This window comes from Cetorhinus maximus, chromosome 17, assembly GCF_964194155.1.
Source record: "Cetorhinus maximus chromosome 17, sCetMax3.hap1.1, whole genome shotgun sequence".
In the NCBI taxonomy this organism is placed as follows: Eukaryota; Metazoa; Chordata; class Chondrichthyes; order Lamniformes; family Cetorhinidae; genus Cetorhinus; species Cetorhinus maximus.
The window spans coordinates 91,661,104-91,688,713 of record NC_135895.1 but is presented as its reverse complement, the minus strand read 5'-3'; positions in this window follow the sequence as shown (position 1 = coordinate 91,688,713).

Below are 27,610 nucleotides of genomic sequence, written 5' to 3'. Positions count from 1 at the left end.
CCACTCCAAGGAATTTTGGAATATTATCGCCAATGCATCCACTTGGAAGAACTCAGCTGTCTGAAGGATCGGCTGTACCTGGAAGAGTTGAGGAAACAGGTTTGCAGGTGCCCACCTGATGTTCAGACAACTCCAGAAAAGTAGGTTCCTGACAAAGCATCTGAAGCTGTAGAGCTGAGACGTTCTACACACATAAGGAAACCCCCAGAAAGACAGAATTTGTAAATTACTTATCTGTGTAAACAATTTGATATTTTGCTAAAAATTGTAATTGTAACTGTAAAATGTATTTCTGAGTAAAGGGGGAGGGATGTGGTAATCTGATGTTTAATATAGATTTAGGAAAAATATTACTAGTATCCAATAGCAGAGTAGCACAGGCTACCTCAGTAATCAGTGGTCTATAGTTAGAGTCTGTAAGCAGAGACAGGGTTTGAGGTGTAAACACACAAGTGTAACTGCTGAGTCCCTTTGTAAATAAATAGAATGTGCTCTACCTAAGAACTGTCTGCTGATCTACTCTGCCTATGGTACCAACTCAGCCATCCCAAAACAAGCATGCAACCTGGACCCATAAATCCTACCAAACTAGTGACCAGGATCCAACACGTCTGATAGCATCATAATTCGGCCTGAAGTCAGATACCTTATCCTTTTGGCCAACCGGTCACCCCAACCGTATTATGGTGCGGCCAGCATATTATCCTGGGTCAATAGGCTTGCTACCATGCCTAACTGGCCTTTAATTATTTTGTTAAATTTAGCAGGCTGTGTGCTGATTTCAGCGCCCGCCCACCTAGCAGATCATGGAGGTCAGCTTGGGGGTGGGCAGCAAGGTGGCGGGCTAGCCACTTACCCCATTTTATGTGTTCCACCACCACCCCCTCTTCAAGCCCAGCTGAAAACGTGCCCAGCAGGGGGGTTGGATGGGGGCACCATAGAATCCAGTCCATGGAGTTTCGAGATCAAATGAGTTCAATACATTCCACAAAATCTACGGCACACCAGGACTGCTGATTGCCAAAAACCTCTCACAGTGTGCACAATTTATTGACTTTGAAGACAATTATATCGATTAATTGCAATGAAAGGCACGATTGCTGAGTTATTTATAACATTGCTTGCACTAACATGATTATGGTTCTATTTAATGCTAAAGAGAAAATAAAATGCATTAACTGGAACCCAAATACTCAACAGTTGCTATAATGGGATGCAATTTAATTCACAATGAAATCAAACCACCTTTATTTTAGATAATTACTGTCCAATGACTCTTTCTTGCAATCTGACGTTTGTCTAACCACCATTTTGTTAAAAGAATGGGATCCTTAGCCTTATAAATAGAGGAATAGAGTACGGGGTTGGGATAGTACAGCTGATTCTGGACACCGCCACTTAGCAAGGATGTCAAAGCTTTTGAGAGGATTCGGTGAAGATTTGCTAGAGTGAAACCATGGGGAGAATTTTCTCCCCATCGGGGGTGGAGTTATGCAGGGGCGGGCGTGGAGCCGATCGGCGCCCCCGATCAGCTGAGCAAGCCATTTTATCGGCGTGATGCGCGCTCGGAAGCGCTTAGCGCTCCCTGTGCAGGCGGTGGTGGGGGGGGGGTTGCCAGAGTCGGGAGTGCGCTCTTTCGCACATGCACGCGAAAGACTGCAGAAATCTCCCTGAGGCACAGAGGTGCCTCGGCGAGATTGGTTTAAAGTTTAAACAGTCTAATAAAGAGTTGTAAAGATTTTTTTATGACATGTCCCCCAATGTGAAACTGTCACGTGACCTGGGACATGTGCATTCATTTTAATAAAAATTTTCCTGAAAATTTTAAATCATCCATGAAATCTCATCCCGCCCGTGGACGAGGTCCCATGAAAAATGCAAAGGCTGCCTGGGCTCTTCGCCTGCCCACCCGCCAACCTTAAGGTCGGACGGCAGCTCTGCTGATTGCCTTAATTGCTTAACGGGCCTCAATCAGCCTTTGACAGTTCAGCGGGCACACATAGAAAATCTAAATGATGTGCGGTGACGTCGGATCGCACGCCTGATTTTATATCATTTTATACCTCAGCGAGCAGGCCCCGCGCCCCCCACCCAACCCCCCACTTGCCGAGCTGAAGATTCTGCCTCAAGTGTGAGGGACTTTTGCTATGTGGAAAAGCTGGGATTGCTCTTCTTAAACTGAGAAATTAAGGGGATTTATTAGAGACATTCAAACTTATGAATAATTTTGATGGAGTACTCTCACCAACTACTGAGACTGGTTGGAGGATGGTATTCATGAATACAATTTTCACTAAGATTTGTTCATCCATTTTATTAGTAAGAACAGTCAGAGCTGAAGATTTAATGAGCACCTCTTAGTATACCCCAGATTCTACCTCATCCCTTCAATCGCTGTTTCCTTAACAATTCTATTGAATAGAGAAAGTTCTGCCTATTTTCCCTTTAACTGTGAAAATATTGGCCAGTTAATTGGATGGTTTAGATTTGGTTCTTCAGTCAAGTTGTCAAAAAGCAGAATTGGGCATTTGGAGGGCAGTCCTTTACTGCCCGGTCAAGGTTTTGCAGGGTGCAATGTCTAATACTGACATGAAAATACAATAACAACGTCATTCAGACTACAAGATCTGTGTGTTTCTTAAAAGAAGATGTTCTATGAGTCAGCCAGTAGGTGACAGAGTTTCCCAATACATTGGCTGGAATTGTCCCAGGTTTGCACGAAATGCGGCAGCTGGCGGGAAAACGTCGTTTTACTCGCCAGCCGCAATGGCGGGTTTTCGTGCCGTGTCGTCCCCCTCCCACCTCATTAATTATGCAGTCTCAGGAAACACGGCGCCTCGCTGGCGGGTCTTCCGATTTGCCCGCCACACCATTATCTCACTGCTTCCTCATGCAGGGCGCCATATTTAAACTGCAGCCATCAGCACACTTCTCAATACTTGCAGCCCAGGACTGCCCTAGTGAAGACATAGCCCCAAAAGCCAAGAAGAGTTCAGCCACCACACCACCCTCCCAACTCCCCCGCGCCCACCGATTCAGTGACGCATCCCTGGGAAGTCCATGGATGCCGGGGAGGCCTGCCGCGATGTCCTCTATCCTCGCTCTGGCCACAGGAGGCCCATCAGTCTTACCACTCCAGCTTGGGGGGCTGGTGGCAGAGGTGGTCAGTGACCATGCTGCACACAAGAGGCCGGCCATCCAGGGCAGAAAATGGATTAATGATCTCATCCATGCCACCAGGGTAAGGCAAACATCTAAACCCACCCTCACTCAGCCATCACACATTCACTGGCATCTCACTCACTGCCAGCTCAAGAGACATCGCCACTCACCCTCTCACCGTCACATCTCCACCTGGCCTCATCTCCTCTGGAGACTGCTTCCTCAGCCCTCACCATCTTGAGGCCACTTGCACAGATCCACATCTGCCCCCACACTACACCCTGGGATATCCCCTTCCCCAATACAGCTCTTGTCCTGCAACCCCTTCCCTTGCCTGCGGCCACTTTGCCCCCTTCCCCCAAGCAAAACCTAGCCCTGCAGCCATTGGAAAGCCACCCCTGCCTTATGGGTGGTCTGGTAGGCAGAGACCTAAAAGTGATGTGGTGCTGCCTGCGAAGCCTGGCGCTGATGACCACAAGTGCTGCCCGAAGCAAGGTGGGCAAACAAACCTCGAAGTCCTGAGAGAAGTGCAGCTCACCAGGTGCACATTGCTTATGTACAGTTGTGCAACATGATGGTGTGCAAGCACACCGACCTGCCCGAGTAATCCAGCATGGGAGGATGATTCCGGTCAGCAGGCCTTATAAATGAGATGCGAAAATATTGAAATGAGGCTCCTGGTGTGCGGTGGTGGGAAATGCGGCCCACCATTGACAGGTGGAGTGGACGATCATGGCATGAAACTGATTTTTGGCCTTCTCGCCATATTGTCCTCCCCCGCCCGCCGGATGGTAATGGGGCCGAGAAATTCTGGCCATGGGGTGTGATCTGGACTCACTTTTCTTGTTGCAGGTTAGATGTTTAAACAGTTAAGGTTTCTGAACTGGCACTTTGGATATTTTCCCTGGTCACTGGAATCATTTTTTAAGTGGGGACTGAAAGAATTTTAGTCGGGAGAGCAAGGGTTATGGCTTATATTGTTTCGCTCAAAAAAAACCTCAAGGCAAGTTTGTCCATTGCTGCTCATCCAATTTCTGAAAATATTGCAACACTAATGAGTTGCAGATATTTTGTTGGTGACAGATAATGTAGAAATCTAATGCCCACTCGATTTACCATGTTGGGCAATGGGCTAGCTAATGAGATATGGTAATGGATAACCCCAAATGCAGTATCATGACCTGCATAGGTCAAGAGGGGCCCTTGAAAACTTTTTTGGAAAAGTCAACACGGGCTAAGTTTGTGGCACTTAAAACATGCCTAACAGTTCTCATTTACCATGAATCCATCTAGCCCATCTACAAAGTTGAGATGGATTTATAGTAAAAATGGAAAGTGGCTTGAGGGAGTGAGGGCTTAACCAGAGACAATGATCAACCTGCCATGGTGCTGGATAATTTGATACCATCATCAGGCTGGTCCATAGTACCCCTGAGCACGTTTAATGATTGACCAGCTAGCCTCACGGAATAATGGTATATCTCTTACAGGGGGGTATGATTTTCTCCTCTTTGCTCCAGGTCACCCAATGCCCAAGCAGGTGAGATGGTCCAGGGGGACAAACGGATCTAAACTTATTAGCCTCCGCACTGGTAAACGGAATAGTTTAGGGTGAGTAAGTTCCAGCAGTGCTTCCGTGCATATTTGGGAGTTTCCTAGTCTTCATTCTGCCAAGCTGTACCTAAACTCTCTGGGGTGGGCAAGTGGGTTGTGTCCCCCATGTGGAGAGAATATGCACTCCATATTGGAGGAGCAGAAACTGCAGAGATGTGTGAAGGTTTCTCAGTGGAACAGTGTGATTTACTTCTTTGCAAGCCATTAGATGTAAGGTTTTTATGCGGACAAAACATTCCCATCTCATTTTCATTAACTCTGAAACAAGAAACTTTTCAACATCGTTGAGAGTTCAGGGCTACAAGAGATGTTGTTATACTATGCCGTGTTTGTAGGTTCTATTCTGCACAGTCTAGCTGTAATGCCACCTCTGTCTAATCATTATGTATATTTCTACAGGGCGTACTTGCGGAATGACCTAAAAGGGAAGGTCAAGTTAGCAATTAATCACCACAAACTTGTTCCAGATATACCTTTATGTGTACATGCGCATATATATATTGATATAATATGTATTGCCACAAAAGCACTGGCATGAAAAGCAGCCCATTTTGAACCTGAGGAAAATCTAACCTTGTGTTTAATAGCATTTACAAAATGAAATCAAAGACATAATCAACTGTCCTGCATGACTCTCAACATTAAGTTGGAAGTTTATGGATTCAAACCCCATTTGAGTACATAATCTAGGCTGACATTTCAGTCCAGTATTCAGGAAGAGCTATACTGTTAGATATACCAGATTTCAAAGGCCCCCTGTACTTGTTCAGGTGAATGCGAAAGATCCTGTGGCATCATTCAAAGAAAAGCAGTCCATTATCCCAATCTCTGGCTAACAACTTCCCTTCACCCAGCACTATCAGAGACATTTTAACTGACCATTGTTGTTTGCGGCATCTTACTGTGCACAGTCAAGACAGCAATGTTTGATCCAGCAATAGTATCATTGTGTTACCAGTTGGGGCTACTATTGAAACATTTCAGCTTTACAGAGCAGCATTGTGGACTTTCCCGGGTAGCCAATGTAGTTGCTCTGCATCTTAATGTTTAGACCTACTGTTCTAGGAATGAGTCTGTTGGAAAATTCCCCAAAACCACAATTGTATCTCTGCAGCTGAAATTCTGGAGGGTTTTGTTGTTTTATTTGGTATGATATTTGAGATAAGAAATGTGACGAGTTAACGGTCTATCGACATGGAATTGCAGACGCTGGTCAATTCCGGTGCTTCATTGAGAAGCTGCATTCAATAAATAAAGAGCAGTTGATAGAAAGAAAAGAGAATAAACAATTATATGAACACAGCAGGCATGAGGGCCTAGGCATACTGCTATCCTATGAGGAATAAAACCAACATGGACTTAAAGGCAGAAAATGCTGGAAATACTCATTCGCATTATTTTGCTCTTGTACCAACATGGACTTGTTGGCTGAATAGCCTGTTCCTTTGATAATTTCTATGTAATTCTATATAATTCCTGCCTTGGACACTGATCGTGAAGGGTCATGAGATTGATCCCTAGTGACAGAGGATTAAGCTTTGAGGTAAGAGTGAATTACATTTGACTTTTCTGCCTTTAAAGGAAGTTTATAGAGTTATAGACAAGTGATTATATTGTAGAAATGGAAACACGGGAAGGTGCTTAGTGTGACAGAAGGATAATGGGCTCAGATTCAAATTATTAACATGGAAATTTAGGATTAATGTCAGGAAGCTCTTATCCACACAAAGGGGATTGACATCTGAAACGGTCCTCTGCATAGCAGAGGTTCCCCTCTCTGACAGCTACAAGGTGCTAAATTAGATGAGGTTGGGGCTGGAATCAATCGGGAATTGAGCCAGGGTCTACACCCACCTCACAATCCCTCCTGTATTTCCTGCCCCCTCCAGGACTGACGCTGGCTGCTCCTGCCCTACTCACTGCACTAAATCGTGACGGGATCCCCAGAGTTTCCCCGCCGCCTTCATTTCTAACTACCACTTCCTGGGGCCAACATGGGGGCGATTACTGCACATGCTGGGAAATCTTGATCATGGCCCTCAGGTTCCCCCGTGGAGAGAGGAAAGAGGTCCTTTTGGTGGCCACTTACCTCTACTTAACCTTTTTGTGCTGGCTTACCAGGATGCAGTTCCCCAGACCTTCAAGCCTCTTCAGCATTTTTGATGGCCATGCCAAGTCTACTGGTGGAATTTTGTGACGGGGCAATGTTTCTTCTTGGCAACAGGGATCCCAGTGGGAGCCTACTGGGCTTGGGGCCTGAGAGACGGGTGGGTAATCCTGGTCTCAGGGTTCCACTCCACTTCTGCAAAGTCATAAGTCCACAGCGCAAAATGGCATTATTTACACAACTGCACACTGCAGATGCGTTTACTCATCTGAGCACCCTACTGGTTTGTGGGCAGCTATTGTGTGCACTCATCTTTCACTAACCTATTCCTGTTTTGACATGTTTGAAGCATGTTGGCAAGAAACCTGTTTCTGCTAATTTAATCATCAATCATTAGTCTCCTGACTTTATTATGGTTAAAAACAATTTGCACATTTGATTTTAAGCCAGGCAAAACCTATTTCTTAGTAGTTGCTCCAACTTCCAAAATGGATGAAGACAGGAGGAAGAAGAAAATATGTTAAGTGGTAAAAAGTTAAGATTGAAATAACATATAGAAAAAGTAGATTAAGTAAAGTTCAAGTTCAGAAATAAAAATAGGAAACAGAATGGGACAGATTAAAAAAGGATAAGAAATGCATTGAAGGGGTTGAGGGCAGAATTAAAGCATTTAGAATAATTTTATTTTCAAATTCTATTCGTTTTCAAAATATTTAATATTTGCAGTCAGTGGTTAATTCTTCAGTAGCAAAAGTGTCCTTGACATATATAATATCGCAATATATTTAAGCTTATTTAAACGTAACAGCATCTAAAAATTGCAATACTGCCTCGCCCAAGATACATGCTGAGGGATCAAATAAATAATGTTAAGTGAGACGGTAGAATGGAATAATAATTAGGAGAATTTTTTTTCAAATGTGCATCATTTGAAACCACAAACCCAAGTAATGAAACTAACTCTTAACCTATGAGCTGTCAAACCACCTTGAAATTTTTGAGTTTGTGGTGGTGGTTTAGTCCCCAGTATTGAAAAAACAATACTTTCAAGAGTGCAATGGACCATTAAGATAATAGGGAAAGGTTTAATAATAGGTGCTGACTTCTGAATCATCCCTTTCAATGCTGCCTGTCGAATAAACTGCATCATACTAACAATTTTAAGGCTCAAGCTAAATGGCTAAATTTACCAAATCACACATAAAATGCAAAAAAACCAATCCATCACATGCTCTGGAATATCATAGCTGGTCATACAAAAAATTGGCCTAGTTTACAAGGAAATAACACAACAAGTTATTTTGGTTCAATAGTGTCAAATGACTGTTCAGGCCCTGAGCTAGGTTGATAGGGCCCATTTGATGACTGGGTCCAAAAATGGCCTGAGCTACCAGACGTAGCCACACTGGTTGAGTGATAGGCTGGCTTACAGGGATAAGAGCTAATTACCATAGTACAAGTAATCTCTTAAAATTTGCTTCATTCTCGAAGAGATGGAGAACTTTTTTTTTTGGACGTTGACTGATGGGATAGGATGGCTGGAGGAGCACCCAGAACTGACCCCTTCAGCGAAGTAGATGACCTTGAGATAAGTGTCAACTTTTGGAGCAAAGAACTCTCCAATATCGAGTTACAGAAATGTTGGCAGATAGTGGCCAATCAGGTGAAAGCTTTATCCTCACTTCATTGTGAATTAAAGAATATATGGACACAGACTGGGGAAGGAGAGGACACACCTCTAATGGTCCACAAGTGCTTTCTTTATGGTCTAGAGAGGTCAGCCTAAGTAGATCAGTTTGAGCCTCCAGTTGATTTTGTGCATGAAAGGGCTTTTGTGGGATGGGGAGCCCTTTACCCAGCATCCACAGTGACAGAGAAACCTCTCTATCCCTCGGTTCGAACTGAGTGAGCGTTCAATCCCAGATCCAGAGTGGTTTCCCTATGTCTATGGATTCTGGGTAAAAAGCTCCCCACTTCATCAAATCTGCTTTCACCTCATGCTCACCTACATGCACTGATCTCACAAAAGTGAGGAATCCAAGAGAATTTAGGGCCAGAAAGGAAGAAAGTTACAAGGAGAAGCAACAGTGATTATGACTGCTCCAGACACAGCAGCTTTACACCATCCCGTGTCCCATGTTTTATGTTGTAAATGGACTTGGTGCTTTAAAGGCTGTTTGTGGTTTGCAAGTATCTGTGATTTCAGAATGTCTCTTTTATATTTTACCACAGGCAACATTTTCCCCCTGTTGGAGGGGGGGGATGTGTGGGAGCGGGCGGGCAGGTTCCCGATTGGCGCCCCCGATTGGGGGCGCGCCGCCATTTTATGTGGGCGGGCCAATTAAGGCCTGCCCAGCGTGATGCCCACTCGGAAGCGCTGTGCGTTCCCTGTGCGGGCTGGGGGGGGGGTGGGGGGTGGTTTGGGGGGGGGATTCCCCGAGCCGTGAGTGCAGAGCACAGATCTCCCTGAGGCAAAGTGCTGCCTCAGGGAGATCGGCTCAAATGTGAAAAGCAGTTTAAAGAATAGAAATAATTTTACTGACATGTTGGGATATGCCCATAACCTTTATTATAAAATATTCTGAAATTTTTAAATCCCTCATGAAACGTCATCCCGCCCGTGGATGAGGTTTCATGTCATTTTCGAAGCCCGCCTGGGCTCCCGGCCTGCCCGCCAACCTTAAGGTTGGACAGCAGGTCCGTTAAGTGGCTTAACTGGTTTTTCAAAAGCGTTAAGTGGCTGTTGACAGGTCGGTGGGTGCGCAGCGCAGTCGGCTGCGCCCGCCGAACTGAAAATCGAAATGACGTGGGGTGACGTCAGGACGCATACCCAACATCACCCCGCGTCATTGTAGGCAGTGGCGAGAGGGCCCCGCCCTCTGCTTGCCGACCAGACGATGCAGCCCCATGTAATATTTGTGTTACTCAATAAGGACCTGTTTTCTTTGTGGCTCTTGGCTTTTGGGGAGAGTCCGTTTATAGAGGTTTCACTGTATTTGCATGTTCACCACCTCCACCCACCACCCCCCCCCTCACACCCTCTCCTTTCACACCTCACACGATGTAGGCTGCTCACTCGGCTGTCCCTTTGACTTCCTTCCTGAAATTTGAAGTTTCTGTTTTGTTTGCTCTTCAATAGGGAAGGCACAACCACCCACAGAGAAACCACAGGGGTGGTGAATAAACCAATCTGCTATGTCTATGAGGGCCAGGTCCTCCTGATGGCGTTGAGGGAACGCACATGTGGCTCTGTGCAAGCACAGCCAGGTGGGGCCTGTTTCATCTTTATCTTCTTGTCATGACAACCATCAGTTAACAGAATGCCTTCACACAGCACTGTCAGATCTTCTTATCTCCCTGTATGCAATGCTGGAGGATGCTAAGGACTGCTGCAAGCACAGGGACTATGTCCACAAGAATTCCTGGCCGTCTCTGGAAGGCTATCAGCAGCTGGGATATGCCGTGCGTGAGAAGCTATGGAGGCTTTCAAGATGATGGTCCATTCTAGACTACAGCAGAGGAAGGTCGGGGGTCAGAAACAGGCAATCAGCACAGGTGCCAATGCAGCCAGGCTGCGGAGCAGTGTAGCATGACATTTGCTCTTCCGACTGAGATGTAAGTGAAAAGCAGCAAAAAAATTAAGAACTAGACCTACATACCGCAATGCTATAGATGATTGCACAACATGCCAATTACAAAAGTATATTTCCTGATTTTTATTGGCCCAGGTTTTGCCATCATTGGTGAAGCTTTGCCACTGATCTCACAGAAAGCTAGCCACAAAGATCTAGTAATCTCTGTGGTGTGGATTTTCCCTTTCCTGGGGCAGCATTTTCCCCCTGTTGGCAGGGGGGTCGGGGTGTGTGGTTTGTGTGGGAGCGGGCGCGAGTGGGCGGGTTCCCGATTGGTGCCCCGTTTGTGGGTGGGCCAATTAAGGCCGGCCCAGCGTGACATCCGCTCGGAGGCGCTGTGCACTCCCTGTACGGGCGGGGGTGTGGGGTGGGCGGGGGGGGTGGGGGGCGATTCCCTGAGCAGGTCTGTGCGCCCTCTTGTGCATGCGTGTGGAAGAGCGCGTAGATCTCCCTGAGGCTGCCTCAGGGAGATTGGTTGAAGTTTTAAAAATTTATTAAAGGTAAGAAAAAAATTTTCCTGACATGTCCCCTCATGTGACACTGTCACACGAGCTGGGACATGTCCATTACTTCTATTTAAAAATCTTCCGAGCATTTTAAATCCCCTCATGAACCCTCATCCCGCCCGTGGATGAGGTTTCATGCTTTTTTTGGAAGGCCACCTGAGCTCCTCGCCTGCCCGCCAACCTTATGGCTGGACAGGCAGGTGCATTAATCATTTTAATTACTTTTTTAATGGCCTTAATAGGCTGTTGACAGGTTGTCGGGCATGCAGCCGAGTTGGCTGCGGACCCGCCAAACTGAAAATCTAAATGACGCGGGGTGAGGTTGGGACGACGCGTCGGAGAGCAGGCCTGGAAAATGCTGCCCCTGATCTCAGTGTGAACCTGGTACCAAGTCAAGGGGACCCCCATCACCAGCAACAGTGATGTCATCAAGCAGGGCAAGTGCCCAATTACATTGCACAATGCATACAGACAACAAAGCAGGAAATTAAAAACATTGAATCACTTCATTTTTAATTAAAATTTTACAGAAAGTGAAATAAATGATTGGTTCACACACATGGGATTAAGGCAGAAGCTTAATTATCACAAACCATCTTTTAAAAAATATTATTTCAAAAATATGAGAGTTTCTTTTTGCCACATTTGAGAAAATTGACATTCCACAATTATAAAATTAGTTTTTCAGAGCCAATGAGGCTAATCATTAATAATTATGAACCTAGTACCCTCTTAGTACAAAGGCTGTGTATCAGCTGTGGCTTGGTTGGTAGCATTCTCATTTCTGAGTCACAAGGTTTTGAGTTTGAGTCTAAACATCCTGGCAGTTACCATTGACCAGAAACTGAGCTGGACCAGCCATATAAATATTGTGGCTACCAGAGCAGGACAGAAGCTGGGAATTCTGTGGTGAGTAACTCACCTACTGACTCCCCAAAACCTATCCACCATCTACAACTCAGGAGGGTGATGGAATATTCTCCACTTGCCTGGATGAGTGCAGCTCCAACAGCACTCAAGAAGCTCAACACCATCCAGGACAAAGGAGCCTGCTTGATTGGCACCTCATCCATCACCTTAAACAACCGATGCACAGTGGCGGCAGAGTGGACCATCTACAAGGTGCACTGCAGCAATGCACCAAGACTCCTTCGACAGCACCGTTCAAACCATCGAACTCTACCATCTAGAAGGACAAGGCAGTAGATGCATGGGAGCACCACCATCTGGAAGTTCCCCTCCAAGCCACTCACCACAATGACTTGAAAGTATATCGCCATTCCTTCACTGTTGCTAGGGTAAAATCCTGGAACTCCCTTCCTAACAGCACTGTAGGTGTACCTACACCTCATGGACTGCAGCAGTTCAAGGCAGCCCACCATCACCTTCTCAAGGGCAATTAGGGATGGGCAATAAATGCTGGCCTAGACAATGATACCCACATCCCTTGAACAAATAAATAAAAAATAACTCCAGGATATGAGTACAGTGAGTTCTGAGGGTGTGCTGCATTGTCAGGGGTGCCATGTTTTGGATGAGGTGTTAAACCGAAGCCCCATCTGCCTGCTTTGGTGGATGTAAAAGATACCATGGCACTACTTCGAAGAAGAACAGGGCAGTTATCCCCAGTGTATTGGACAATATTTCTCCTTCAGTCAACATCACAAAAGCTGGTTATTTGGCCATTATCACATTGCTGTTTGTGGGAGTTTACTGTGTGTAAATTGACTGCTACATTTCCTGCATTTCAACAGTTAGCACATTTTGAAAGCACTTCAGTGGCTGCAAAGTGCTTTGAGACATCTGGTGGCCATGAAAAGCGCGATATAATTGCAAGTTATACAAACCCAGTTGCACCTCATTCAACAAGGTGCAATATTTTCAAGGATTTTTATAGTGAACATATAGTTTAAGAGTGGAAGTTCTCAGTTCAGTGAATTCTATTTGATTGCAGAGTTGGGGGAAGTTTAACACAGTCTATGGAGAAGCATCAAAATACAGACAGCACCTTCTGGATTTCTGTGCTCAGCTGCCCATGTACAGACTCCAGATGTTGCTGCCAATTTCAGAGGAGTGAGAGCATTGACTGCTGACAGTCTCAGCATCATTCCAACCATAACATCTGAGCTAATGGGCCCAATTTTAACCTATTGATAACCCGCCCACTTGCGCAGAATTAAAATTGGGTCCACTGATGTGTATAATTGTCTCTGTCGAGTATGGAAATATAGCTTGTGCCGCTTTAGTGCATGATTTTCAGAATTAAGCTGTTAATTATGATCAGAAATCATCACAAGTGATGGTAGCCACCGCACACCTTCTAGATTGATATAGATAGTACTACAAAAGCTGTATACCCAACATCCTGTATTTTAAGTTGCTGCCGTTTGTGTAAAATGTAAGTTTTTTGTTTGGTTTTGATGCAGTACTGCTAGTGAGGAAGTGGTGGTGGTGGTGGGTGGGGTAATATTACATAGTCATGTTTCTGAATGTCTATTTGTTCTTCAAAGTATTTGATCAGCTTAGTAATTTAAAGCTCTATTAGATTTTGACTAAATGTGTACAACTAAGGCAAAGCTAGATTAGTACACATGGGAGAAAGGAATAGAAAGGTATGTTGATGGGGTGAGATGCAGGTGGGAGGTGGCTCAAATGGAATATAAAGGCTAGTATAGACCGGTTGGGCTGAATGGCCTGTTCCAGTGCTGTGCATTTTACTGGTGAAGCACTGGTACGATAAACAGCGATGCAGGGATCCACACATGGGGTAGAGCAGAGATATGAACATCTTCCTTGGAATGTTTAGTGATGAGCATTTGTGTTGAGAGCTGTTGTGTGAATGGTAGTGGAGGCAGTTGTGCTTGTCCTCACACAGAGGTATGTGGGGATTGAGGAAGGAGAAGCTTATAGTACAGCTAATGGGGGCTCCTGCTGATTTCAACCCACTCCTGATTCACTGGAATATCATCCATGTAGTCCTGCTTGAACAATTGATTGGGCTACAGAGAACACATCTTTGGATTTCTGGTGAATTGTTTCAGCAGAATAACCAGTTCGGCAACTAGCAATCTCTTGCATGAGGTGTGTCCACTTAAAGCAGACCTTTAGTCACAGGGGCAAGTTTTGCACAAGGCTTATGTAACTATTTCTCTCAGAAGGTTGTTAGCATGTGGAATTCTCTTCCCCATAAAGCAGTGGAGGCTGGGTCATTGAATTTATTCAAGGCAACGTTAGACAGATTTTTGACTTTTGAGTCATATGAGGGGCATATAGGAAAGTGGAGTTGAGACCACAACCAGATCAGCAATGATCTTATTAAATGAAGGAGCAGGCTCGAAGGGCTGAATGGCCTCCTCCTGCTCCTAAGTCCCACGTTCCTATGTTCCTATGACCCAATGTTTTGGATTAAGGGCAAACCTGTGTGGGAGAAGAGACAGAGGTTTGTGATAAGTAAGCATGTGAAACAATAAGAGTGTCGAGGAGCGCTGAACTGCGTTGAATTGACTGAATTGATTTAGTACTGAGAACACAAAGGGGTGATCCAAATGCTGGCCATTCAGACACAAGGGGCACTTGAATACAAGGCCCAATGCTATATGTTGAGACAGCAGATTTGTGTGCTTTTTACTTACTGCCAATGGTAATTTGTGATGTTGAATATTGGAATTAGGAACAACTTCCTTTTTCTGTTCCTTCACTTCCTCCTCCTTCTCTGAAGGCAACAATGCAGACTCCTCGTCCAGTATGTCTGGCTGCACAGATTTTCTTCTAATGGCAAAGTTGTGCTGATGTAAATAATTGTGAAATATTGTGGAAGTGTTGTTTCAACAACCTGATGGGACGGTCTTTAGGAATTTGGGTGAATTCGAGATCTCCTGGGCCTGTTGATTTAATGAAATCCTACCCTACTCATAATATGACATTGTTAGGTACACTAATAGTGACATGGCTGCCATCAGTTACGTCCTCCACTCTTTGGGCCTGGCTATCTGGTAAAAGTACTGATCCCTTTATAATTGTTCTCTCTTTCCATTGGGAAAGTGATTAATGTGTTGCCTCTGGCAAACAAGACAGTAGTGGCCGGCTTTATACATTGTAAGAAGACTCAATATGTTGGAAACTGTAACGTGTAACAATACAAAATGAGTTGGTGGAATAATAGTTCAATATGTGGCATCTTTAACCACAATAGCTATCATCAGCAGGTCATAATCCAGTGGACAGGATAAGTTGGTGAGCATTTTCCTGCTAAGTCATAGACATCAAAGTCAAATCTCTTTCAACATGCCCAGGTAGTTATGCCTGGGCTGGGTGATGTGATACCCAGGTTACCTGTGGGTACTGCCAGTTGTCGCTGCTCCCTCTTCAGGAGTTCCTTTCATATCCAACGTGAACATTGGCAGGCCTAGTGGAATGCCCTTGGTCTGCCATGCTTGCTGCTGAAAGGTCAGTTGGAAGCAAGCCTGGGACTGTATCAAAGGAGGTTTCCATTTAAGGGAATCAAGGCAGATAGACACAAAAAAGTACTAATAACCAAAATTTAGTCAGACAAGTCAAAATAGGAGCCACTCTGAGCAATATGGCAATTTAACTTTAAAATTCTTTGGGGAGCAGTTTGCAGGTAATCTGGTGCCTGTCTACAAATGCGCCCTGCGAATTAACAGTCGCAACGCAAAACAACACAGATGAGCATTAACGCAATAGAATGAGATAGAGTGAAAGGAGGAGGCTGACGTGGAGCTTAAGCAATGGCATGGACTTTTGAGGCTGAATGACCTGACCCTGTGCTGGAAATTCTATGTAATTTTGTAACACGCAGTGAAGTCAGTGCAAACACAAAGCTTGATGCCAAAATGTATAAATTCTTCTTCCCCCACTGAATTGGGAGTTCAGAACTGGGTGTGTTTGGATCTGTCTTTTTGATTCTGCAGGCCATGGGCCTTTCCCTGTGCACACCCACTGTGGGATTGCACTCAATTCCTTTGCTCAAGTAGTAATGCTTGGCAGTCATTCACACATGATATTTTATTACTTGCTTTCTTGGTGCTTGGCAGCTTCTTGACTCTTTTTTAAAAACATTGTCCAACACTTTTCTCTCCACTGCTCACTGAAATCTGTTGACAGTAAACCCAAGAAAATCCCAATGCTTTGCTAACTTCAGGAAATACCCTGATATTCCATTGCAGCATCCGTGTAGTCCTGCTTGGACAATTGATTGGGTTAGAGAGAACACGGCTTTGAATTTCTGGTGAGTTGTTTCAGCAGAATAACCAGTTCAGCCTTTGTAAAACATGTACAAACAATGGCAGTAGTGCACATGAAAAGACCAACTTATTCGATCCATCCTGCCTCTTTTAGTAGCACCATCCTGTTTATTATAATAAGAGACACTTCTGAACCACCTGGTGCCACATCATTTCCTGGGAGAGGAAAGAACGGATGAAACCCTGGAGCAACTAGCAATCTCTTACATGAGGCATATCCGTTTAAACCAGAACTTTAATCACAGGGGCAAGTTTTGCACAATGCTTATGTAACTATTTCTCTCAGAAGGTTGTTAGCATGTGGAATTCTCTTCCCCATAAAGCAGTGGAGGCTGGGTCATTGAATTTATTCAAGGCAACTTTAGACAGATTTTTGACTTTTGAGTCAAGGGTTATGAGGTGCATACAGGAAAGTGGAGTTGAGACCATAACCAGATCATCAATGATCTTATTAAATGAAGGAGCAGGCTCGAAGGGCTGAATGGCCTCCTCCTGCTCCTAAGTCCCACGTCCCTGTGTTCCTATAACCTAATGTTTCAGATTAAGGGCAGACCTGTGTGGGAGAAGAGACAGAGGTTTGTGATAAGTAAGCATGTGAAACAATAAGAGTGTCGAGGAGCGCTGAACTGCGTTGAATCGACTGAATTGATTTAATATTGAGAGCACAAAGGGGTGATCCAAATGCTGGCCATTCAGACACAAGGGGCACTTGAACACAAGGCCCAATACTATATGTTGAGACAGCAGATTTGCATGCTTTTAACTTATTGCCAATGGTAATTTGTAATGTTGAATATTGGAATTTTCAGTGTTCTATCCGCAAGGATAAATAAATGCTGTCATCACATGGCTCCTGCAGATAAATTTTAATTCAATGTATTTAATTTAACTGAAGTCAGATCTTTCAATGTTCAACTGCAGAAGTGACGTTGCTCGGATCAGCTGAAAGAGGCACACAGAACTAAATACTGAGGAAAAACAAAAAACTACTGCGGATGCTGGAAATCCAAAACAAAAACAGAATTACCTCGAAACTTCAACTCTTTTCTTCTCCGCCGATGCTGCCAGACCTGCTGAGTTTTTCCAGGTAATTCTGTTTTTGTTTTAAATACTGAGGACCTCATTCACTGAATTTACAAGTCATTAGTCTGTCAGCTTACCAGTGAAAATCAATAGAAGCTTGCTAAAATTATCTCAAGATCAGGGAATTTATTCTGGAAAGCCAGTAAAAATTGAGGAGAGATGTTAATAAGAACAGGTCTTTTCCATATAGCAGATCAGTGTGTGGGGCAAACCATTAAAAGTAAACATATTCATCTTCCAAATATTAAAATTTGACATTTAATTTCATGCTCCCAGTGGTGGGCGCTATGTTCAAATGTGCAGCGAATCGGTGTTGCATCATTTCTGGCTCTGTGCTCCCTTCAAATGTGGCTCCTGCCTATGAATGAAAATGAGTGAATTTATCTTTTAATGCGAACTACAGAATAATTGTATCTCATCACCTTAAAAGCCCTGTGTGCGCTTCAACATATTCCTATTCCTCTTTATCTGTGACACTTGTGCCTCTCTATTTCTACCTGTCTGCCTCTCTAGTTTCGTGCATAATACTGCTATGTTTAGCCTTATTTTTTATTCTAACTTCTGACTAATTTTGCTATTTAGCTGACTCGTTCACAAAGTCTGCATCTCCCAGCGCCATTCTTCAACTACAATGCAGACAATTAATCTCTTTCTATGGAACAAACACTCTTGCATTGCTCAATTCACTGACTGCTCCTCTTGCCCCCATTATTTCCTGCCATCCCACTTTCCCAGACCTGCTACCCATCCCATCTGCTGGAATCCCCTATTTTCCTGCTTGTCTCTAATCCATCTGCTGCTCCATATTGGTTTAAGCACTTTTACTGTATTTACTGACTGCACAGAATGAGGAACAATGTAAAGAGGTAAGTAGGTGGGCGGAAAATTTATGGTCAGGTTTGCCCGAAGAAACTGATCTCTGTGGATTATTAGGTCGTATTAAGTCCCATTTTCTCAGGCTCTCTCTCTCACACGGAACTTTTGGTTCTGTTTATCCTTGTTTCTATCCCAGTGCCCCTCTGCATGAGTTTCCCCACTTGTACTACATTTTACTGCTGCTGCCTTTCTCTCATCCCTCCCTTTCTTTCTCTTGTCTCTGTCTCATTCTCTAATCTTTCTCACGCTGTCTCTCTCTCTCTCTCAGGGTAACATTCTCTCTCACTTTCTCTCCCTGCCTCCCATTCACTCATTCTTTCAAACTGCCCTCGCTGTGTCATATGGCAGGATTATTCGGATGGTGAGGTTTCACTCCCCGTGAAGATTCAACAGGGAACCTATCTTGCCCACGGCCATTTAACGCTGGGTGAAGGGGCTAATTGAGGCCGCACTGAAAGTAAGTTTGGGGTAAGGCCTGGCTGGCAGGCCCCAGCAAGGGGTGGTTGGGGAACTGGGAATGAGAGGCCGGAGGTGGTATGATTGCATGAATTGAAAATTATTATAGTATAAATTGCAGTTAACTACCATGATAGGGAAGGCGATGGTGGTGGCATAGTGGTAATGCTCTGGGACCTGGGTTCGAATCCCACCATGAGAGATGGTGGAATCTGAATTCAATAAAAATCTAGAATTAAACGTCTAATAATAACCATTAAACCATTGTCGATTGTTGTATAAACCCATCGGGTTCACTAATGTCCTTTAGGGAAGGAAATCTGCTGTCCTTACCTGGCCTGGCCTACATGTGATTCCAGACCCACAGCGATGTGGTTGACTCTTAAAAGCCCCCTGAACAAGGGCAGTTGGGGATGAGCAATAAATGCTGGCCTAGTCAGCGATGCCTGCATCCCATGAATTAATAAAAATAAATGACCCAAGTGAACACTTTCACACCTATTATGAATATAAACTTAAAACTGTTCTTCAGCAACATCACAAAAGATCACCTAATCCTTGGCTAACTTATTGAAGATTGACAGTTGAAATTTTAAGTAATGCATATGTGGATACTTTGGATACAGGCAAAACTTCCTATTGTTGGCAACAGGCCGTTTCAACCTGAATCTCTGTTTCAATGGCCCTTCTGCAATGTAGTCTCATTCCTAGTCACAGCATGGATTATGAAGGTAATAAAGTAAAATCTTCTATAAAAATAAGATAAGATAAATTAAACAATGATTATCATGGTAGAATTAACACAAGTATTGTCCATTTTACATTAAGTCAGTAAAGATAGCTTGCTAACTTATGGAGTATAACTTTTTATAAAATTGGTGATTTTCAAACTTTCTCGGTGGGGAACCACCTACACATATTAACCTATTCATGAATATCCACTGCCCTAACCTCAAAGGCTGTCAGCTATCAAAAGAAACATGATTGTGGTGTTTATTAGCATGCAACAATAACATGTACTTACATAGAGCCTTTTACAACCTCAGGACATCCCAAAATCCCATCACCATGCCATTTTGCCACTGCTGGGAAAGTTGGCAAATTGGATGCCTACCCTGAGGCGAATTGAGTCACTTCAGTGGCCAATTAAGCACTATTTCCAGCCTCTACTTCGGTGGTTGGGAAGTGGGGGGCAGGGTGCGGCTGCACAGAGGAGGAAAGCCCTCCATGGGGAGACAGCCCAGTGTGACCTAGCAGCCTGCCAGTTGGCCCCAGATTGGGGGTCCCCTTTTTGGGTAATCTAAGGCCCACAATGGTTGCTTCATGACAACAGTGCTGCTGGTACGTAGCGACCACCCCTCCAATCACCCAGACCTGCCTGTCTGGCTATGGCATTCCCCAATGCTACTTATCGCTCTTCAAGATGGCCGAGATTTGAGGCACTCTCTCGCCTGCGGCTGCTGCCTCAGCAATGGCCACTTCGTGCAGTGGTGCTGCTGAGCTACCGGCGTGTGTTTGGGCTGGCAGCTCTGGGAGTGGGCCACCAGAGTGTGGCATCAAGGAGCCCTAGCAAAACTGGAGTCAATGGGAATCAGGGGGAAAACTCTCTGCTGGTTGGAGTCATACCTAGCACAAAGGAAGATGGTTGTGGTTGTTGGAGGTCAGTCATCTCAGCTCCAGGATATCACTGCAGGAGTTCTTCGTGATGGTGTCCTCGGCCCAACCATCTTCAGCTGCTTCATCAATGACCTTCCTTCCATCATAAGGTTAAAAGTGGGGATGTTCGCTGATGATTGCACAATGTTCAGCACCATTCACGACTCCTCAGATACTGAAGCAGTCCATGTCCAAATGCAGCAAGACCTGGACAATATCCTGGCTTGGGCTGACAAGTGGCAAGTAACATTCACGCCACATAAATGTCAGGCAATGACCATCTCAAACAAGAGAGAATCCAACCATTGCCGCTTGACATTCAATGGCATTAGCTTTGCTGAATCCCCCACTATCAACATCCTGGTGGTTACCATTGACCAGAAACTGAACTGGACTAGCCATATAAATATTCTGGCTACAATAGCAGATCAGAGGGTAGGAATCGTGTGACGAGTAACTCAATTCCTGACTCCCCAAAGCCTGTCCACCATCTACAAGGCACAAGTCAGGAGTGTGATGGAATACTCTCCACTTGCCTGGAAGAGTGCAGCTCTCACAACACTCAAGAAGCTTGACACCATTGAGGTCAAAGCAGCCGCTTGATTGGCACCCCATCTACAAACATTCATTGCTTCCACCACCGACGCACAGTAGCAGCATTGTGTACCATCTACAAGATGCACTGCAGGAACTCACCAAGGCTCCTTAGACAGCACCTTCCAAACCCATGACCACTACCATCTAGAAGGACAAGGCCAGCAGATAGATGGGAACACCACCACCTGGAAGTTCCCCTCCAAGTCACTCGCCATCCTGACTTGGAAATATATCACTGTTCCTTCACTGCCGCTGGGTCAAAATCCTGGAACTCCCTCCCTAACAGCACTGTGGGTGTACCTACACCACATGCACTGCAGCAGTTCAAGAAGGCAGCTCACCACCACCTTCTCAAGGGCAACTAGGGATGGACAATAAATGCTGGCCCAGCCAGCGAAGCCCACATCCAGTGAATGAATAAAAAAGTCCTTAATTGGGACTGGGACTGAGACCCCAATGACAACCCCTCACTTGGCCGCCACCAGCAAAATGCAGCCCGGGTCCTGCCACCCTCTGAAGCAGAACTCCCACCCTCTTGGGAAATTCAGTCCCCAGCTTCTAAATCTTTCTTTATAACTCCAAATTTATCATGTTTGATATCTCACGAGTGACCTGGCTTTTATTCTTTCTATGGCTTTTAATATTATTCTTATAATGGGGTTCCCAGAACTGCACCTGTACTCCAACCGTAACCAATGTGTGATACGAATGCAGTGTCACTTTGCTGATTTTATGTTCAATGCCGCGCATGACAAGCCCAGAATCCTATGTGACTTGTAAATGGACCTTTCTAACTGTACCTCTTCTGTATTATCACAATGATCCCACTTCTGTCCTGAATGGAGGCTCATTCAGCTCGAAACGAGAAAAATTCTTTACTGCATGGAGATGAAAGTGGCGGGGTTCTTTGTTTTGGGTTTAGCTAAGTATAAATAAGAGGGAAAAACTAAAAATTCTGTAGAACACCTTTACTGCACTTTCCTGCCAGTCCACCATAGCCCATGACTCTCTTGTAAATCAAAAATCTGTCCACCAGTCTTGAATATATTCAAAGGCCCAGCCTCCATTGCTGTCTGTGGGTCGACAATTCCAAAGACCAACGATCCACTGAGAGAAAAGAAAATCTTCCTCTTCGTTTTAAACAGGAGACAACCCTTATTGTGAAACGATGCCCCCCCTCCTCAGAGAGCCAGTACAGACACGTGGGCCAAATGGACTCCTGCTGTGCTGTAACCATCCTATGATTCTATAACAGCAAATAAGGACCGTCACTCAAAGAGAGATGGGGAGAGATTGATAAGGGACATAAAAACTGGCATTAGAATGGAAATAACAACTAACACAAAGGGCAGGATTTTCTGCCTGCCAAGTGAGCTGTGTGGGAGCAGGCGCAGGTGGGCGCGGACCCGATCGCCACCCGCGATCAGGTCCGTGCCGCCATTTTACATGGGTGAGCCCATTAAGACCCGCGCAGTGTGAAACGTGGCTCCCGAGGCCAGCGGGAGTGGGCGGGCAGCAGCGGCGGGACTGCTATGACCGTCGGGTCCAATGGTGACCCGGCGGCCTGTTTAAATGTGCCCCTGCGGCCTTGCGTAGGCTGTCAAACATGGCCAATAGACGGGCTCCCCAGAGCGCTGCTGGTGAGGAGGCCAGGCAGGAGGGTGGGGCAGGGGGTCACTTTGCCCCTCGTTTCTCAGACGATTGCCTTGCTGCCCTCCGGGAGGTCCTCGTTCCCAGGGATAGGAGGAGGAGGCTCCCCCACATGACCAAACGTGCCTGGGAGGTGGTGGAGGTGGTGAGCTCCCGTGACGTGGTGCGACGCACCTGGATCCAGTGTCACAAGCGTTTCCTCGATCTTTTGCGCTTGGGAAGGGTGAGGTACCATGTTGGCATTGGTCACTTAAGCCAGCAGGTAGGCTTTCCCCCCTCCGCCCCCCCCAACTCTGAGTGCAGTTACTGCATTGAATCATTGACAACAAGTGTCCTTCGCTGGGTGGGCCAGCAGATATTGCCTATGCTGAGGTCACCCTGAGAGGGTGGTGAAGAGATGGGTTCTGCCCCCGCAGCATGTGGTACACTGAGACCCACATGACTGTTTTGGGGGTAGCCTGGAGGAGCTGCACCCAGGCGCAGTGCTGGAACTGCAAAACATGTCAAAGTCAGGGTGATGCCATGCTGGAAGGGGAGCTTCAAGGTGGCGGGGGCACCGATCGATCTGCTGCCCTCTGCGCTCCACGTGCTTGCGCCTCCTTGCTATGGAATTTAGACTGTGTGGTGCCTAATGTGATGTAGGCAGCATTTGGCCAAGGGGGTGGGGACAGACCTGGCATCTGCGTGTGAGTGTTCGGCAGCAGCGGGGTGAGGAGGCAATGGTGCCCTGCAATGTCCCACTATGGTTGGGGTGGGCTGGTTGCAAAGGAGAGTCCAGGTACAAATAGCTCTAATCAATGCTCTTCCCTCCTTTTCAGGAGAAGGATGCACATAATGCCGCCGAGTGGGTGAGGACTGGTGGAGGGCCGGCCCAGTTAGCCATCATTTCCAGGTTCGAGCAGGAGGTCCTCGATCTGAAGAGGCGCCATGTGCCCAGGTCCACCGGTGTCGGTGAGGCTGGGGTGCCACGGGCAGGTATGTTTGCCCAGCAGTGAGGTCACCATTGGTATCCCAGCAGCCATAGCAGTGCTGAATGTTCAGTGATTGAAGTTTGCAACATGGCTTAACCATTACTTATGGAAGGACGAGCGGATAATGATCCGGGGGACAGGGATGCAGATTGACATCGTCTCCACGTTAACTGACCCAATGTCCTTGTTCTTCCTTTCAGCATCAGCGGAGCAGGGCTGGGAAGAGGAGGTACAGGGGCCCCTCTCACACCTGAGGATCCTGAAGTCTCTGACCCACCAGTATCCCACCATCTCAGCCAGGCAGGCACCAGTGCTGATACTAGTACCTCAATAGGAATTAGGATATCGGCTAGTGTTTCAGGGCACAGTGGTAAGGGCACTTTACAGGTGCTGGAGGAGCTGGTGGAGACAGAGAGTGACCATGGCGCCGGCAGTTAGAGGACTGCAGGGGACCAGAAACGTGCTCAGTCGGTGGCTGATGATGGGCCTCTGGAGTTGCCCATGAGGCAGCAGGTGCTGGATGTCCAGCAGGGTGTGTGGGAGGATCTGGCTATGTTTGGCTTGGTCTCCATGGTGGAGGAATCCATGCGGACCCTCACCAACGCAATGAGCCTCATGGCCGAGTGCCATGCTTTGCCCATGGAGAGAAAGGCAACTCTCGTGGAGAGGCTTCTCCAGGAGACCAATCAGGGCATTGACCTCAGCTGGTCAGTGCCAGTGTGGGAGATGGTCTGGGTACCAAGTTCCCCAGCTCGGTGCCCATCCGTCTACGGTGAGCAGGGAGGTCCAAAGCGACCTCACGTCGGGCTTATCTCAGGGCGCTCTGGATGAGGGCAGCAGCTCCTCTGCCCCTCTGCCAGTGACCATGGCATTAGATGAGGCTGCGGCGACTGGGGAGATGCTAGCCGTGCCACTGGCCGCTCCCTCCCAGACGGGGCCAGCACAGGCTCCATGGGCCAGAGGGCGGCCGCCAAGGTAATTGAGGCCAACAGGGCAGCAGAGTCAGCAGGCTGTCTCAGATGCCAGTCTCAGCGAGGGGACAGCACCTAGACATAGCACTCGAAAGCATAAACATAAGGCACCTTAGGCACACCACGGGTTTCTCACTGGTGCTTTTGTGTTGCCCCACAATGAGGTCATGATTAGTTGGTGTGGTGTTTAACAATTGTCATTTTGTTTCCTTAAGTTCATTTTGTTATATCATTACATTTAGACATGTGACCATGGCTGAGGGTGCCTCTTTCCCTCTGCAGGTGGATGGTTACCCATGATGTTATGAGTGAGTTGTGTCACATTGAGCTTTATTCACAAGGTCCTTAGTTAACGTTCCTATCCAGGCAGATTTAGCACTCAGGTATCGAGCATGGAGCCTGCAGCACAGGCTTTTATTGTAGGTCCATCTGTGGTGTTCGAGCTGAAGGTTCGTTGGATTAAAATCTCGCAGGTGTCCCTGCCTCCCTGGAGTAGTCCCAGGTCAGCGTCTACCCCCTCAGCATTTCCCTGTGCATGCTCATCCTCAGACTCACTGCTGGACTCATCATGTGCAGCCGCAGCCAATGCGTCTACATCTTCCTCATCCACTGCGTCGCCCCTTTCCAGCACAAGATTGTGGAGAGTGCAGCGTACAACCACTATCAGCGACACATGATCTAGGGGGTACTGGAGTGCGCCCCCTGAACGGTCCAGGCATCGGAAGCGCATCTTAAGAAGTCCGACGGTTCTCTCTACCACAGCCCTTGTGGAGACGTGGCTCCTATTGTACCGTTGCTCAGCTTCTGTTCTTGGGTGGTGGAGAGGCATCATGAGCCACCTTCTGAGGGGATAGCCCTTGTCACCCAGCAGCCATCCATCAAGCCGGGCTGGAGCACTGAAGAGCCTCGGCACCTGGGAGTGTCTCAGGATGTAGGCGTCATGGGAGCTGCCTGGTACCTTGCACAGACTTGTAGAATCAGCATCCTGTGATCACACTATCTGCACGTTCATGGAGTGGAAACCCTTCCTGTTGACAAAGGCACCGGGCTCACCTGCTGGCGCTTTGATGGCCACATGTGTACAGACTATAGCACCCTGGACGCGGGGGAAGCCAGCAATGGCCTCGAAGCCTCTGGCTTGCTGTGTCTGACTTGCCTGATCCCAGCGGAAGTGGATGAAGGACAATGCACGCCTAAACAGAGCGTTTGTAACCTGCTTGACACAAGTGTGTACAGCTGATTGGGAGACACCGCAAAGATCACCCACCGAGCCCTGGAAGGAGCCAGAGGCATAGAAGTTGAGGGCAGTTGTGACCTTTAGAGCCACTGGCATGGGGTGTCCACCAATACAGTTAGGGGAGATCTCAGGCCTAATCATCTGACAGATATAGTTCACTGTCTCCCTTGACAGTCGGAGCCTCCTTCGGCACTGCACCTCAGACATATTGAGGTAGCTGCTTCGCCGCCTGTACCCCTGGCGGCAGGATAGTGGCGTCTTCTGCGGCCCCTTGCACCTTGGACAACCTCTTGGCCCTGTGCCCCTTGTGTCTGCGCCTGTACTCCCAAAGGTGGCTCCCCTAGAGGCTGATTGTGGACTCCTGGCCTCCTTCTCCTTCTGGCCCTCCCTTCCTCCTCAGTGGAGGTGCCTCCAGTGGAGAGTTCAGCTCCCATTCCCAGGCTAAGGGAAGGCTTCCTGAAACCTGCAGGCCCCAAAATGGATCTTCACTGCAGAGTGCTGACCTGAAGGTTGTGAGTCTTGTCCAAGCAGCTGGTATGAGTTTTGAAGTATTTCTTCTCACACAGGCAAGTATCAGTAACTTTCCAAATTAAATATCTGACTGAGCACATTCGCGACCTCACTGACCCCTCATATCCCACCCGTGGATGAGGTTTATACAAATCTGTCCTACCAGCCTGCCCGTTGCGCCCGTGTGACATCCTGAAGATTACACGGGCCCTGAATAATCGCTGTCGATTGGTGCCTCAAGGGCCTTAAGTGGTCCCTTAATTAATGGCGGGCGTGCATTGGAGAGCATCGCGCACCCGCCCACCGAAATATCATGATGGCGTGCGGTGACGTTGGGACGCTCACCTGACGTCACCGCGCGTCATTTTATGCGTAGGCATGTGGGGCCCGCCCCCGCTCACCAACGGGACAATTCTGCCCAAAGTAAAGTCGCCTTTTTGATACTTATTACTCGTTCCTTGACAGTAGGTTAATGTTGACTGAAAGGAAGTTGAGCATAAAAATAACTGGAGGAAATTTTTACTGATTACCTCACTCCATTAAACATAATAATGATGGAGTCATTAGGCATTACAAATGAACTTCTTGAAGCTTGGAAATGTTATGCACTTTGGAGGAAATTCCCATTCATATTTAAATATTCAGAAATGATTCAGAAATGGTGTAAAAATATTTTTTGGGAGGGAAAGGTCAAACAATTGACCTATTTGATCATTCAAATTAAACAATGCAAAGAATAGAAAAATGGGAACTTGACAATCCATGGTTACATTGAATCGTGATGTCGAATTAGGAGAAGTTACTTAATTGGCAGCATGACGTACCTCTCAAAGTTGATACAGTCAACAATCAACATTTCTTGTCGCTTAATCCATGGCAAAACCTCACTTTAACCAATGAGTGTTAACTCTAAAATTAGAGGTTTTACAAGGGATAAAGTTTCAGAACGGAAGTTTTCGGAAAGACAGACTCTGGCAAGAGTCGACTATTTTCATTAATGCATGTATCTTCTTGCCTTTGGATTGAATTGAATCCAGGAACTAGAACCGGAGGCTCAAAGGAACTTATATCTCAGACGGAGTGCGGAGGCTATCAGGTTTGGAGGTGGGCTGGGCCTAAGGCCTGCCTCTGTGCTCGGGCACTGTGTTTGAATGAAAGAAAAATAATAAAACCAAAAACATCCCTGCAGTCCTCAACTCCCCCTCATCCCCCCACACATTCCCTATGCCAACCCACCTCCCACCTACCCACCATGGCCCCTCACACCCTCTATGCTAGTCCATGCCCCCCACTCAGCCCCCTTGGCCACTCATTACCC